Source organism: Panthera onca, chromosome B1 (genome assembly GCF_046562875.1).
Source record: "Panthera onca isolate mPanOnc1 chromosome B1, mPanOnc1 haplotype 2, whole genome shotgun sequence".
NCBI classification, from domain to species: Eukaryota; Metazoa; Chordata; class Mammalia; order Carnivora; family Felidae; genus Panthera; species Panthera onca.
In genome coordinates this window covers 48,994,921-49,009,169 of record NC_138342.1, presented here as the reverse complement: position 1 = coordinate 49,009,169, position 14,249 = coordinate 48,994,921, and the positions used below count along the sequence as shown (strand labels likewise).

Here is a 14,249-nt window from a genome sequence, read left to right as displayed (position 1 = left end):
AAAAAAAATCCATTTGAGGAGATAGAGAATTAGACTTTCACCCATAAATGAATTACACATTATAAAATAGAATCAAAACAGGAAAGAGCAATTTGAAAAAAAAATAGTGAAAATCAAGCATTTTGTAATAGCTTTGAATGAAGATGCATTAGTTTTGAATAAAAATGCACTAGATGAAATAGAAACAAATTCAAGAAAAGATAGAAAAATTAAATGATCAATTCAGAATATTAAATGTTCAAGTTTTAAGAGTTCTAGAAAATGAGATCATGGAAAATTGGTAAAAATCTTTTTGCATTGTAGAAAATAGAGCCTGGGGAGAAGATTCTAAATGTTTTCAGGAAGAAAAAAAAAACTGGTTCATATAAATTATCATGAACCTGATACTAGAAATTCTCAGCTGCTATATCTAGAAATTAGAAATACAGGGAGCATCAGTGTCAGAATTATGGGGAAAATATTACCTAACCAAAATATCAATCAATACTTCCATAGTCAAAGAATGTAAATATTAACCAACAATTTAACATAATTTTGTCATATATTTATGTAGATATTTATATATACATATTTGAAAAATGCAAAGAAGAGTACTGAGGGAGTGTTTGTAAGAGAGCTAATTTGTCTCTACCATTAAGGAAACAAATGACATTTTAAAACTGAGCAATCCTTGGGGCACCTGGGTGGCTCGGTTGGTGAACTGTCACAGACTCTTGGTTTTGGCTCAGGTGGTGATCTCACAGTTTTGTGAGCTTGAGCCCTGTGTCTGGCTCTGTGCTGGCAGCATGGAACCTGTTTCTCTCTTTCTCTCCCTCCCTCTCGCTGCCCCTCCCTCCCTCCTTCTCTCTCAAAATAAAAAAATAAACTTTAAAAGAATTCATAAAAAAAATAAAATTGAGCAATCCTCAACATCAGCATATTGTTTAGATTGTATAAATATTAGGCAATTAAAATAGCTGACAATTGAAAGTGGTTGTTGAATTGTATAGGGTTAGATTACTGGGGATCTAGTGCCCTAAATTTCACCCAAAATAATTTGGAGCTACATATATATTTGGTGGGAACATCACCCACTGAAATATCAATAGGGAAATATTTACTAGAGGCTTTGTATAGCAGGTCTCATTAACTTAGATATTTGCATATTTTTTGTACCTGAATCTAATTAGTATTTACACAAAAAGTGATTGGTACCAGAAATTAAGACTGAGGAAATTGCAATGAGTGATAGGTATATTAATATTGGGAACATCGTTCTAATGTCCTTTTGCAATACTTAAGGGAATTGGAAAAAGTGAAGAATGTGAGTAATTAAAGTCATTTCTCAGATAAATCTAGAAGACTGCAGAACTCACATAAGTAGAAAGATTCCTTTGAGTTTGCTGTTGCAAGCTAAGAAATAGCCCTACTAATTATTAGAAATAAGAGAGACTGTGAGGAGATAATATAATGATTTATGGGCTTTCCTAATAATTTGGCAGAAACATGACCCAAATGCAGAACACTCATTTACAGGCCTTGGGTGCATGAGATTTGATAATTTTTGATACCAAGGAGTTAAATGGATAAACTTCAAGAGACTTCTTAGAAAATATCTGATGTTTGATATGTAATCCTGAGCTATCCTGTGACAAAGAAAAAAAGTTTTCATTTTAATGGAGGAATACTGTTTTTGTTTGTTTCAGCTCAATAAATTCTGTTCAGTAAATTAGATTCTTAAATATGTGCTTATATACTGGGCATCAAATAGTTCTTTAATAAAGCAGACATTAATATTCTTCATTTTTCCTCCTTCCTTCTTATTAGTTGCCATATTGAGCACCTCCTCGATGGCGAGAATTGTGCTAGTGTTTTAAAATACACTAAAAATATCAAAACATCTCAAGGAGTTTCAGGAATATTCTGCACATGAGGAAATATTTGTTTGGAGATATTAAATAAATTGTTCGATATCACAACACTGGCAAAGGGAAAAATATAGCAAATGTAATATTTTTCTATTACATCATGCTGTATCATTTTAAACATATATATCTTTTTAGTCAACAAGTGTTCATTGAGTGCTTAGTGCCTATCATGCTCTATTATTGACAGTGAGAGAGAAATAAAATGCAGTCCCTTTCTTTATGATTCTCATAGTCTAGTGAGAGAGTATTTGCATAAATACGTATTTGCGGAAGCATGAAAATTTTGCTTTGGCTTTAGTATTCCTTTTTGGGAATTCTATACAAGTTGAGAAAATGAATTAAGAGCAGAATGCCACTATAAAATATCATGAGGAAGAAAGATTCCAAAACATCTATGATAAATCATCTGATACAAAAGATAGTAAGAAGAAAATTTAAATTAGAGAAAAATGATGTACTAAAAAACATATTTTGTTTTCACTTATCAAACTTGAAAATTTTTCCACAAGTGATTTAGAAATATTTTTTCTGATGCTTTTAAGCCTATCAAGTCAAATATTTTGAACAAAATCTTATTGAACTGAGTGCAGTAGAATGTCAATCATTTTCTGTGGATGAATTTCAAAGAATTTTTAGTTTAACCCAAGCTATAAATTCCAAGAAACAGAACTCTATCTTTGAAACTGGTGCAGAAACACTAGTTCTTGATTCACATTCTGCTGTATGTACCAACAAAGTATGAGGAATATTATTGAATTGGTATTTTTCTTATTTTCCTAATAACAAATTTAGACATAAAGATACAACCATACATTTGTTTTAAGTTTTATTATGCTGAGTTGTGAAGGATTTAATTCTTCTCGTTTACTTGGTAAGAAACTTTTAGGTCTCACATAGCTAAAAACCGCATGAATCTGATTGATGAACTATTTATCAAATGGAAAATCAGTGAAACAAATGTCATACAACTGTGACTGACAATGAAGTAAATGTAGTGAAACCTAGGAGTGACATGTAAATAAACAGATGATGAGTATTTTTTCACATTCTTCAATTGTATGTTAGAGTAATTATAACACATTCTCATGTAACAAAAGTACTGCCCTTAAGCAGGAAAATACTTACCACTACTTAATCCAGACACATTTATAAGATATAAAATAGATGATGGAACTGCTTTGTCAGATATCAGATGTTCAAACAAGATGGAATAGAAGTGATCACATTTTTTAACGAAGAGTGAATTAAAGATTTAACACCATACTCTGCCAATAACAATGCCAACTTTCAAGACAGCTTGCTTATAGAGAACATAGTTTATTTGTTGGAATCTGCTAAAGAAATAACCAAATGAGTGTGACTTGAGACCAAAAGTATTCCTTACATTCTGTCTGCTCTAAGGAGTCTCCCAAAAGTTTGCTTCACAGAACATGCTAAATTAATGTGCATGGAATGAAAGCTGAGATGCATGTGGGAATTTGGAGGTTTGTTATATTGAAACCAATTAAATTTCTCCATTGCTATATTTTTAGATCCAAGATTAAAAGAAATTTTATCTCAGGCAGTAAGTGTAAAACAACAGCTAAGCAAAAATATTCCTGATAAAATAATATGTGAAGACATTTTTAAGTCTTCTGAAAATAGGCAGAATCTTCTTTAAGCAGTGCAAACAACTCCAATTTGAGAAATTGATTTGATGAAATTACAGGAATTGAAGAGCTGATAAATCTCTACCTAGATGATAAAAGACTTTCAAAGTTAGTGGCAAACATTATCATCAACAGTATCCTACATTGACAGAATTATCCCCCAAACAATTGCACACCTACCAACCACACTGAAAGTGAGTGAAGTTTTCCAAATTAAAATTTCAAACTATTTGAATTGATATTTACATGGTTAGGAGTGAAATTATAATTATCACTTAGGGAAATTTGAAAAAATTTTAAAGTCTCATCACTTCATTCTATGATGGTATTAGTTGGCCTCCCCTAAATATTGATTTTAACATTCAACTATTTGGCATTCAATCAAAAAGTGTATTGAGGGCATATCTATAATTTCAATGTGGTACACTAATCTGCATTAGTGTATTTATTACTAAAATTATCAGGTAATAAATAGAGTAGGCAGTAGATTCTGTGGTAGGAAATCAAGAAAAGCTCTATACCAGTGTTTTGAATAACAGTTTCTCAAACAGCAGTCACTTTTATAATAGTATTGAGAAAGAAACAAGGAATAGTGATAACCAATTTGACACAAAATTAAGAGTTACTACAGTTATATTTACAACTGTAATAAAACTGTATTATTTTTGTATAGGTATCATTATGTCTTCTGTGTTGATTGTACAACCAGTCAAATATGTGTTATAAAATGTGCATATTTAGTATAATATATGTAATGCATTGCATTTGAATATTTATGTGAATGTTTAGTTTTACCATTAAAGGAAAGAGGACAGTTTTATTTATACCAATTGTGAATTATCAAAGATTATATACATACTTTCATATTCTGGGAAATACTAATAGTTTTTTCTTTTTAGGCTCAAGAAATAAGTTTTCCTCTCCTGTGATCATTGGAATTTATGAGAGTTGTCAGGGTCTACGAATTAAACCTAGGTAAAATAGTACTGTTATAATTTCTCTTTATTAAAGGAGAAACTTCTAGTTGTTTTCCTCTATAGACAGGGCAGATAGAATAAGGGGGAAAAAAAGAAAGATGAATATAATTTTTACCAGTTGACTTCCAGTTCTAATCACACAGTCCTCTCTAGTATGAAAATAGGCAGAAAGAAGACTGGAATCAGCATTCCATACCCCATCCAAAGGAAGCCAATGGGGCTTCTGCTCTCGACTGGTACAAGGAAATGTTCAGGTAGTGTTAGCACTGGTGAAACAGTGTAGAGGTCCATTATATGATTTGCTACCTAAAGTGACTTTAGAGTGTCATTCAGAGAAAACAACTTGTGTGGATCTAACCTAGTTCTTCCAGTGTGAAGTTCTGTTTTTGTAGTTTTTATTTATCCTTTAAAATTCTAGCATAATTAACATAGTGTTATATTAGTTTTCAGGTGTAAAATATAATGAGTCAACAGCTCTCTAAAATATTTGGCACACATCGTAAGGATACTATGATTTTTTTTAAGTTTGTTGATTAGTTTTTTAAGATTTTATTTTAATTCCACTTAGTTAACATAGAGTATTATTATTGTTATTAGTTCCAGGCATACAATATAGTGATTCAACACCCTGTACTCATCATGACAAGGGCACTCCTTCATCCCCATCACCTGTTTCTTTCTGTTTTTTGTTTTTTTTCCCATCTCCTGTTTAACCCATCACCCTACCCCCTTCCCCTCTGGTAAACATCAGTTCTCAGTAAATAAGAGTGTGATTCTTGATTTGTGTCTCTTTCACTCTGTTATTTTTTTCCCCTTTGCTATTTGTTTTGTTCTTTTAAGTTCCACATATGAGTGAAATCATACGGTATTTGTCTTTCTCTGACTTTTTACACCTAGCATTATGTCTTTGTAAATGGCAAGATTTTATTTTTATGGCTGCATAATATTCCATTGTATATATAGTGGAATATATATATATGTATATATATATATACAATATATATATATGTATATGTATATATACATACATACACCCCATCTTCTTTATCCATTCATCAGTCAATAGACTCTTGGCTAGTGTCGATAATGTTGCTATAAACATCAGGGTGCACATATCCCTTGAAATTAGTGTTTTTCTATTTTTGGGTAAATACTCAGTAGTAGTATTGCTGAATCATTAGGTAGTTGTATTTGTAATTTTCTGAGGAGCTTCGGTACCATTTTCCAGAGTGTCTGCACCAGTTTGCATTCCCACCAACAGTGTAAGATGACTCATTTTTCTCCATATCCTCATCAACACCTGTGGTTTCTTGTGTTGTTGATTTTACCCATTCTGACAGGTGTGACGTGCTATATCATTGTGGTTTTGATTTGCATTTTCCTTATGATAAGTGATTTTGAGCATCTTTTCATGTGTCTGTTGGCCATTTGGATGTCTTCTTTGGAAAAATGTCTGTTCATGACTTCTGCACATTTTTTAGTGAGTGTTGAGCTTTATAAATTCTTTGTATGTTTTGGATACTAACTCTTCATAGGATATGTTATTTGCAAATATCTTCTCCCATAAGTTGTCTTTAGTTTTGTTGATTGTTTTCCTCCATGTGCAGAAGCTTTTTATTTTTAAATAGTCCCAATACTTCATTTTTTCTTTTGTTTCCCTTGCTTCAAGAGACATATCTAGAAAGAAGTTACTATAGCCAATGTCAAAGAAATTACTGCCTGTGTTCTCTTATAGGACTTTTATGGTGTTAGGCCTCACATTTAGGTATTTGATCCATTTTGAGTTTATTCTTGTGATGGTGTGAGAAAGTGGTCAAGTGTCATTCTTTTGCATATTGCTGTTGAGTTTTCCAAATTCCATTTGTTAAAGAGACTGTCTCTTTCCTATTGGATTTCTTTCCTGCTTTGTTGAAGATTAATTGACCTTGTAGTTGTGGACTTCTTTTTTAATATTCTGTTCTATTGATGTACGGGTCTATTTACTTGTTTTACTATGGGTACTTACCAGTACTCTATTTACATACTTTACTATGGGTACTTACCAGTACCATATTGTTTGATTATTATAGCTTTGTAATATAGCTTAAAGTCCAGAATTGTGATGCCTTCAGCTTTGTTCTTTTTCAAGATAGCTGTGTCTACTCAGGGTCTTTTGTGGTTCCATACAAATTTGAGGATTGTTTATTCTAGCTCTGTGAAAAAATGCTGGTGGTATTTTGCTAGGGATTGCATTAAATCTGTAGGTTGCTTTGGGTGCTATAGACATTTTTAAAAATGTTAATGTTTATTTACTTTTGAGAGAGAGACACAGACAGAGTGTGAGTGGGGGAGGGGCAGAGAGAGAGGGGAGACATAGAATCCAAAGAAGGCTCCAGGCTCTGAACTGTCAGCAGAGAGCCTGATGCGGGGCTCGAACTCACAAACTGAGAGATCATGACCTGAGCCAGTCACACGTATAACTGACTTGAGCCACCCAGATGCCCCAGACGTTTTAACAATATTCTTACAATCCATGAACATGGAATGTCTCTCCATTCATTAGTGTCATCTTCAATTTCTTTCATCAAGATATTATAGTTTTCAAAGTAGAGGTCTTTCACCTCTGTGATTAGATTTTTCCTAGGGATCTTGTTATTTTGGATCTAATTATAAATGGGATTGTTTTCTTAATTTCTCTTTCTACTTCATTATTGGTATATAGAAATGCAACATATTTCTGTACATTAATTTTGTATCCTGAAACCTTACTGAATTCATTTATCAGTTCTAGCAGTTTTTTTGGTGGGGTCTTTAGGGTTTTCTATATACAGTATCATATCATCTGCAAATAGTGAAAGTTTTACTTTTTCTTTATTTATTTGGTTGTTTTTTATTTCCTTTTGTTGTTTCATTGCTGTGGCTAGGATTTCTAGTACTATGTTGAATAAAAGTGTTGAGGATAGACATCCTTGTCTTATTCCTGATTTTAGGGGAAATGCTCTCAGTTTTTCCCCATTAAGGATTATTTTACTTAAGGGTTTTTCATATATGGATTTTAGAATGTTGAGGTATGTTCCCTCTAAACCTGTCTATTTTGTTGAGGGTTTTTATCATGAATGGATGTTCTACTTTGTCAGAAGTGTTTTCTACATCTATTGAAATGATCGTATGGTTCTTATCCTTTCTTTTATTGATGTGACATATCACATTGATTGATTTTCAAATACTGAACCACCCTATAACAGAAGAATAAATCCCACTTGATCATGGTGAATTATTTTTCAATGTATTGTTAAAGTCAGTTTGCTAATATTCTGTTCAGAATATTTGTATCTGTGTTCATCAGGGATATTAGCCTGTACTTTTTTTAGTGGTATCTATGTCTGGTTTTGGTATCAGGGTATGGTTGGCCTCATAGAATGAATTTGGAAGTTTTCCCTCTTTTCTATTCTTTTCCAATAGTTTGAGAAGAATAGGTATTAACTCTTCTTTAAATGTTTAATAGAATTCACCTGTGAAGTCATTTGATACTGGACTTTTGTTTGTTGGGAGTGCTTTGATAACTGATTCAGTCTCCTTGCTGGTAATCAGTCTATTCAAATTTTTTATTTTTTCCTGTTTCAGTTTTGGTATTTTCTATTTTTCCAGGGATTATCCATTTATTTTAGGTTGTTCAATTTGTTGGCATATAGTATTTCATAATATTCTCTTATAATTGTATTTATGTGGCGTCAGTGTTATCTCATTTGAGTCCTTTCTATATTTTGTCTTGATAAATCTGGGTAGAGGTTTATCAAATTTTTTGTTTTATTTTGTTTCAAAGAGATGGCTTCTAGTTTCATTGATCTGTCCTATTTTTGTTGTTGTTTTTTCTTTTTTTGTTTGTTTCTATACTATTTATTTCTGCTCAAATCTTTATAATTTTCTTCCTTCTGGTGTTTTTAGGTTTTATTTTTTGTTCTTTTTCTAGTTCCTTTAGGTGTAAGGTTAGGTTGTTTATTTGAGCTTTTTCTTGTTTCTTGTGGTAGGCCTGCATTGCTATAAACTTCCATCTTAGAACTGCTTTTGCTGTATCCCAGAGGTTTTGGAGTGTTGTGTTTTCATTTTGATTTGTTGCTATGACTTTTCTTATATCTTCTTTTATTTCCTGGTTGGCCCATTCATTGTTTAGTAGCATGCTATTTAACCTCCATGTATTTGTGATCTTTCTAGATTCATTCTTGTGGTTGAGTTCTAGTTTCATAGTGTTGTAGTCAGAAAATATGCATGTTATGATTTTTATTTACTTAAATTTGTCAAGATTTGTTTTGTGGACTATTATGTGATCTATTCTGGAGAGTGGCCCATGTCCATTTGAAAAAAAAATGTCTATTCTGCTTCTTTAGAATGGAATTTTCTGAATATATATGTTAAAACCATTCTTTCCAGTGTGTCAATGAAAGCCATTTTTTTCTTGTTGATGTTCTGTTTAGATGATCTGCCCATTGATGTATGTGGAGTGTTAAAATCTACTATTACTGTATCATGATCAATTATTTCCTTTATGTGTTTATTAACTTTTAATTTTTAAATTTTTTTAGCTTTTATATTTGAGTTTATTCTTCATTTAACTTAAAAACTATAGTTGAATATTGAAAACTATAGCAAGTAGTGAGCTATGATTATAATCCTTTACTCATTCACCACTACATATAAAATGCCAGCAGTGGTATTCACTGGCCCCATTAAGAGGTCTGACACTGAACAGCACCCCTAGAATGATGTTCATCATCTTCATATGATTTTCCATTGTGATGGCACTTCCTTTCCTGATTTGGATCATAGTTCACCAGTTCCACCTTCTCCGTTTCATCGATCTCTTTTACTTCCTTCATCTCGAGTAGGAGTTTTTCCAGATAAGGGAGTTTATCAGGAGACAGAGCTATTCTCAGGAAAGTTTACCTTAAATTCCATGATTAGGCAACCCTTTTCATATGGTCTATGATAAATTGGCATGCCTTCATTTAGCATATCCTTGATGTTTCCATACTCGAAAGTCTGACCAGGATGAGAGGTGGTGAGGATGGTTCAGTTGTCAAGAGTAGATATTGACTTTTGAAAGTCACACAGTGTTTCAACCAGTTGTATATCCATACACATGAAAAGGTCTTCTTGCTCAATAAAAACATCATGGTCCATCTGGTCTAAAATAGTGATAATATCCCTTGGTTCCAATGCTGCTTCTTGGTCTCCTTCACTGTGGAATGTTATCTTCTGGCCATCTTTCATGCCTTTGTTAATAGGAATTTCTAAATCTTCTCTTGAACTGCAGCTTTTTTTTTCCTTCCACTGCAGCTTTTACATCTATCTTTACAATTGATCCATTCTCCATGGCCTGGTACTCCATGAACACAGATTGGATTTGCTGAACCATTCCAGGTCCTATTTAATGAATTCTTATTTGCATTCCAGTACTTTGGTAATTGGGACAACATCATTACCACCTCAGTCCTCACATTTGTCACAAATCATGTTCTTTTGCAGAGCTAGTTTTCTTGTTGCACCATTATATAAATATAAGGTTATTGAGAATGATATACAACATTTTTACCTCTCCTTTCTCTCTGCATCCTTCCTCCTCCTCCAAAAAATGTATTAAAGTTCTCCATGGGGGAGCCAAAACTACCACCAGCTCCACCTTCTTTAATTACCTGTTCTCCTCCTTTGTCATTTAATTCCCTTTTCTTTGCATCAAACAGCACTTCATAAGCTTGAATCTCTTTAAACTTCTTTCCTTCATTTGGATTTTTATCAGGGTGGTACATCAAGGCCAGTTTCCTGTAAGCCTTTTTTAATTCTTCCTAGGTGGCATTGGGTTTGACTCCCAAAAACATCATACTCAGTGGTTTCTTTCACCATTTTCTACAGCTGGTGAGTGGGCTGAGGCCAGTGTGGGGGAGGAGGAAGGATGCAGACAACTCTGGCAGCCACCACTCTTCCCCTTCTCCCTGAACATTCTGCAAAGTTCCCTGTTAATAATTGTTTAATGTATTTGAGTGCTTCTATGTTGGTGCATAAATATTTACAATGCTTATATCTTCTTGTTGGGTTGTCCCCTTTATTATTATAGAGTGTCTTTTTTTTGTCTCTTGTTACAGTCTTTGTTTTAAAGTCTGTTTTGTCTGATATAAATATTGCTACTCTGGGTTTCTTTTGACATCCATTTGCATGATAGATGTTTCTCCATCCTCTCGCTTTCTATCTGCAGGTGTCTTTAGGTCTAAAATGAGTCTTTTGTAGGCAGCATATAGATGGGTCTTATATTTATTCACTCTGTCACCCCATGTCTTTTTATTGGAACATTTATTCCATTTACATTAAGTACTTATTGATAGATATGTATTTATGGCCATTTTATTATTAGTTTTGTGGTTGTTTCCAAAGATATTTCTGATTGTTTCTTGTCTTTCTTTCATATTTTGCTGATTTTCTTTAGTGACATATTTGGATTTCTTTCCTTTTATTCTTTGAATGTTTATTAATGTTTTTTCATATATAGTTACCATTAGGTTTGTATATAAACTCTTCTGCATATGGCAGTCTCTATTAAGTTGGTGGTCATTTAAGTGTGTACCCACTCTGTTTTCCTCTCCTCCCCACATTTTAGGGTTAGGTTATTATATTTTTATATCCTGTTTTGTGAAATCCTTGACTGAATTTTTAAAGAAATATTCATTTCTATAGATTTTGTGTTTCCTACCTCTATCCTGTCACTTTTGGTGTGTCCTTTACATTCTAAGTGTCCCCTTTAATATTTTTTGCAGGGCTGGTTTAGTGGTCATGAAGTCTTGTCATTTTTATTTGTTTGGGAAACTCTTTATCTCTCCTTCTGTTCTGAATGATAGTCCTGATGGATAGAGCATTCTTGGCTGCAGATATTTCCCATTCAGCACTTTAAATATATCATGCCACTTGCTTGCTAAGATATTGTTGAAAAATCTCCTGCTAGCCTTATGGGTTTTCCTGTGTAAGTTACTTTGTAAGTTACTGACTTCTTTTGTCTTGCTTTTAAATTTTTTATCACTATACTTTGCCAGTTTAATTACAATATGTCTTGGTGTGGTTCTGCTTTTGTTGATTTTGATAAGAGTTCTGTACCTCCTGGATTGGGATATCTATTTCCAGATTAAGGAAGATATCAGCTATTTCTTCAAATAGATTTTCTGTCCTCTTTTCTCTGTCTTCTTCTTCTAGGGCTCCTATAATATGAATGTTATTAGACTCAATTGAATCACTGAAATCCCTAAGTCTGTTTTCATTTTGTATAATTCTCTCTCTCTTTCTCTCTCTCTCTCTCTTTAGCTTGATAACTTTCTATTACTCTGTCTTCTAGGTCACTACTTCAATCCTGTACTACTTCCAGCTTGCTGTTCATTCCATTGAGCATGTTTCTCATTTCGTTTATTGAACCCTTTACCTCTGCTATGTTATTCCTTATCTGTGTGTTAAGGGTCTGACTCATGTCTTCTACTCTATTGTCAAGTACAGTGAGTGTCCTCATAATCAATGCTTTAAATTCTCTATAAGACATGTTACTTATATCTGTTTTACTTAGATCTCTGACTGTGGCCTGGTCCTCTTTGTTCATTTGGAATAAATTTCCCTGTCTCCTCATTTTGTCTGCCTCTATGCCTGTGTCTCTGTGTTAAAAAAAGCCAGTTGTGTCTTCTGCTCTCGAAAGTAGTGACTTGATGAAGAAGAGGTCCTGGAGTTCCCTTCAGTACAGAGTCCCCTATTCACCAGAACCTGGCACTTCAGGGGATATTCTGTGTATGTTGCTTATATCCTTTTGTTGTGTCTGAGTCACTTTTCTCTTCAGTGCAGTTGCCTGGACTTATGCTCTGCCTATTGTGGGCTATGGTTGTTCTCTGTGATATCAGGCAGTGGGACCCAGGAAGGCTGGCTCTGAGGGCCATGCCTGCTGCACAACTTGGGAGCAGGGAAGCAATATTAGCAAAATTTGTACTGGGCCACCAGTCCTATGCCAGATTTCCAAAGTGCTATGATGTTTGGTAACTGTGTGCCAGTGTGGCGAGTGGTGCAAAGCCAGGCATGATACATGCTGGTGGTTGGAGGTGTGTGGCTGGCATGGTGTGATGGCTGGGCATAGCACTATAGCTTGGTGTGGTGCATGGCAACAGTTGTGGCATGCGGCAGCTTGGCATGGCATGAAGGTGTTTGGGGGTACATGGCTTGGTGTGGTGCGTGATGATAAATATACTCAATATCCTTCACCAATTTAATGCATCTCCTAACCCTCTCCCTTCCATCAACCACCAGTTTGTTGACTATATTTAAGAGTCCATTTTTTGTTTGTCTCTGTTTTTATTTCTTAAATTCCATGTTTAAGTGAAATTATATGGTATTTTTCCTTTTCTAACTGACTAATCTCACTTAGTATTGCACCCTCCAGATCTATCATCATGTTGCAGATGGCAAAAATTTCATCCTTTTTTATGGCTGCATAAAATTCCATTGTACACGTGTGTGTGTGTGTGTGTGTGTGTGTGTGTGTGTATCTTTATTATCCACTCATCTGTGGATGGACACTTGGGTTACTTCCATGTCTTGGCTATTGTAAATAATGCTGCAGCTAACATGGAGGTGCATACATCCTTTTGAATTAATGTTTTCATTTTCTTTAGGTAAATACCCAGTAGTGGAATTATTGGATCATATGGTAATTCTATTTTTAATTTTTTGAGGAATCTCCATACTGTTTCCCATAGTGTTTCCATCAGCTTGCCTTTGTACCAACAGTGTAAGAGGGTTCCTTTTTCTCCACATCCTTGTCAACACTTGATGTTTCTTGTGTTTTAACTTTAGCCATTCTCACAAGTGTGAGGTGTATCTCATTGTGGTTTTGATTTGCATTTCCCTGATGATGAGTGTATTGATCATCTCTTTATGTGTTCTGTGGAAAAATGGCTATTTAGGTCTTCTACCAATTTTTTAACTATTTGCCGTTTTGATGGTGAGTTGTATAAGTTGTTTATGTATTTGGATATTAACCCCTTATTGGATATATCATTTGCAAATATCTTCTCTCATTCAGTAGGTTGTCTTTCAGTTTTATTGATGATTTCCCTCACTGTGTAAAAGTGTTTTATTTTGATGTAGTCTCAACAGTTTAATTTTGCTTTTGTTTCCCTTGCCTCAGGAGACATATCTAGAAAAATGTCACTAAGACCTATGTCAGATAGATTACTGCCTATGTTTTCTTCTAGAAATGTTATGGTTTCAGGTCTCACATTTAGGTCTTAATCCATTTTGAATTTATTTTTGTGTATAGTGTAAGATATTTGTCCAATTTCATTCTTTTGCATGTAGATATTTAGTTCTCATGACACCATTTATTAAAGAGACTGTCTTTTTCCTCATTGTATATTCTTGCCTCTTGTTATAGTTTAATTGACCATATCATTGTGTTTATCTTTCTATCCTGTTCTGTTGATCTACATGTATATTTTTGTGCAAGTATCATACTGTTTTGATTACTACAGCTGTAATATACCTTGAAATATGTGATTATGATACTTCTAGTTTTGTTGTTGTTTTTTTCAAGATTTATTTGGCTATTTGGGGTCTTTTGTGGTTCCATACAAATTTTAGGATTATTTGCCCTGGTTCTGTGAGATTGCTTTGGGTAATATGGGCATTTTAACAATATTTGTTCTGCCAATCAATGAGCATAGATA

At 33.7% G+C, this 14,249-nt stretch overlaps 1 pseudogene; it reads right to left on the bottom strand.

Annotated features, from left to right (window-relative positions):
• Nucleotides 1-9,236: 9,236 nt before the first annotated feature.
• LOC132693323 (dnaJ homolog subfamily A member 1-like) lies at nt 9,237-10,410 on the bottom strand (annotated as a pseudogene).
• Nucleotides 10,411-14,249: the final 3,839 nt, after the last annotated feature.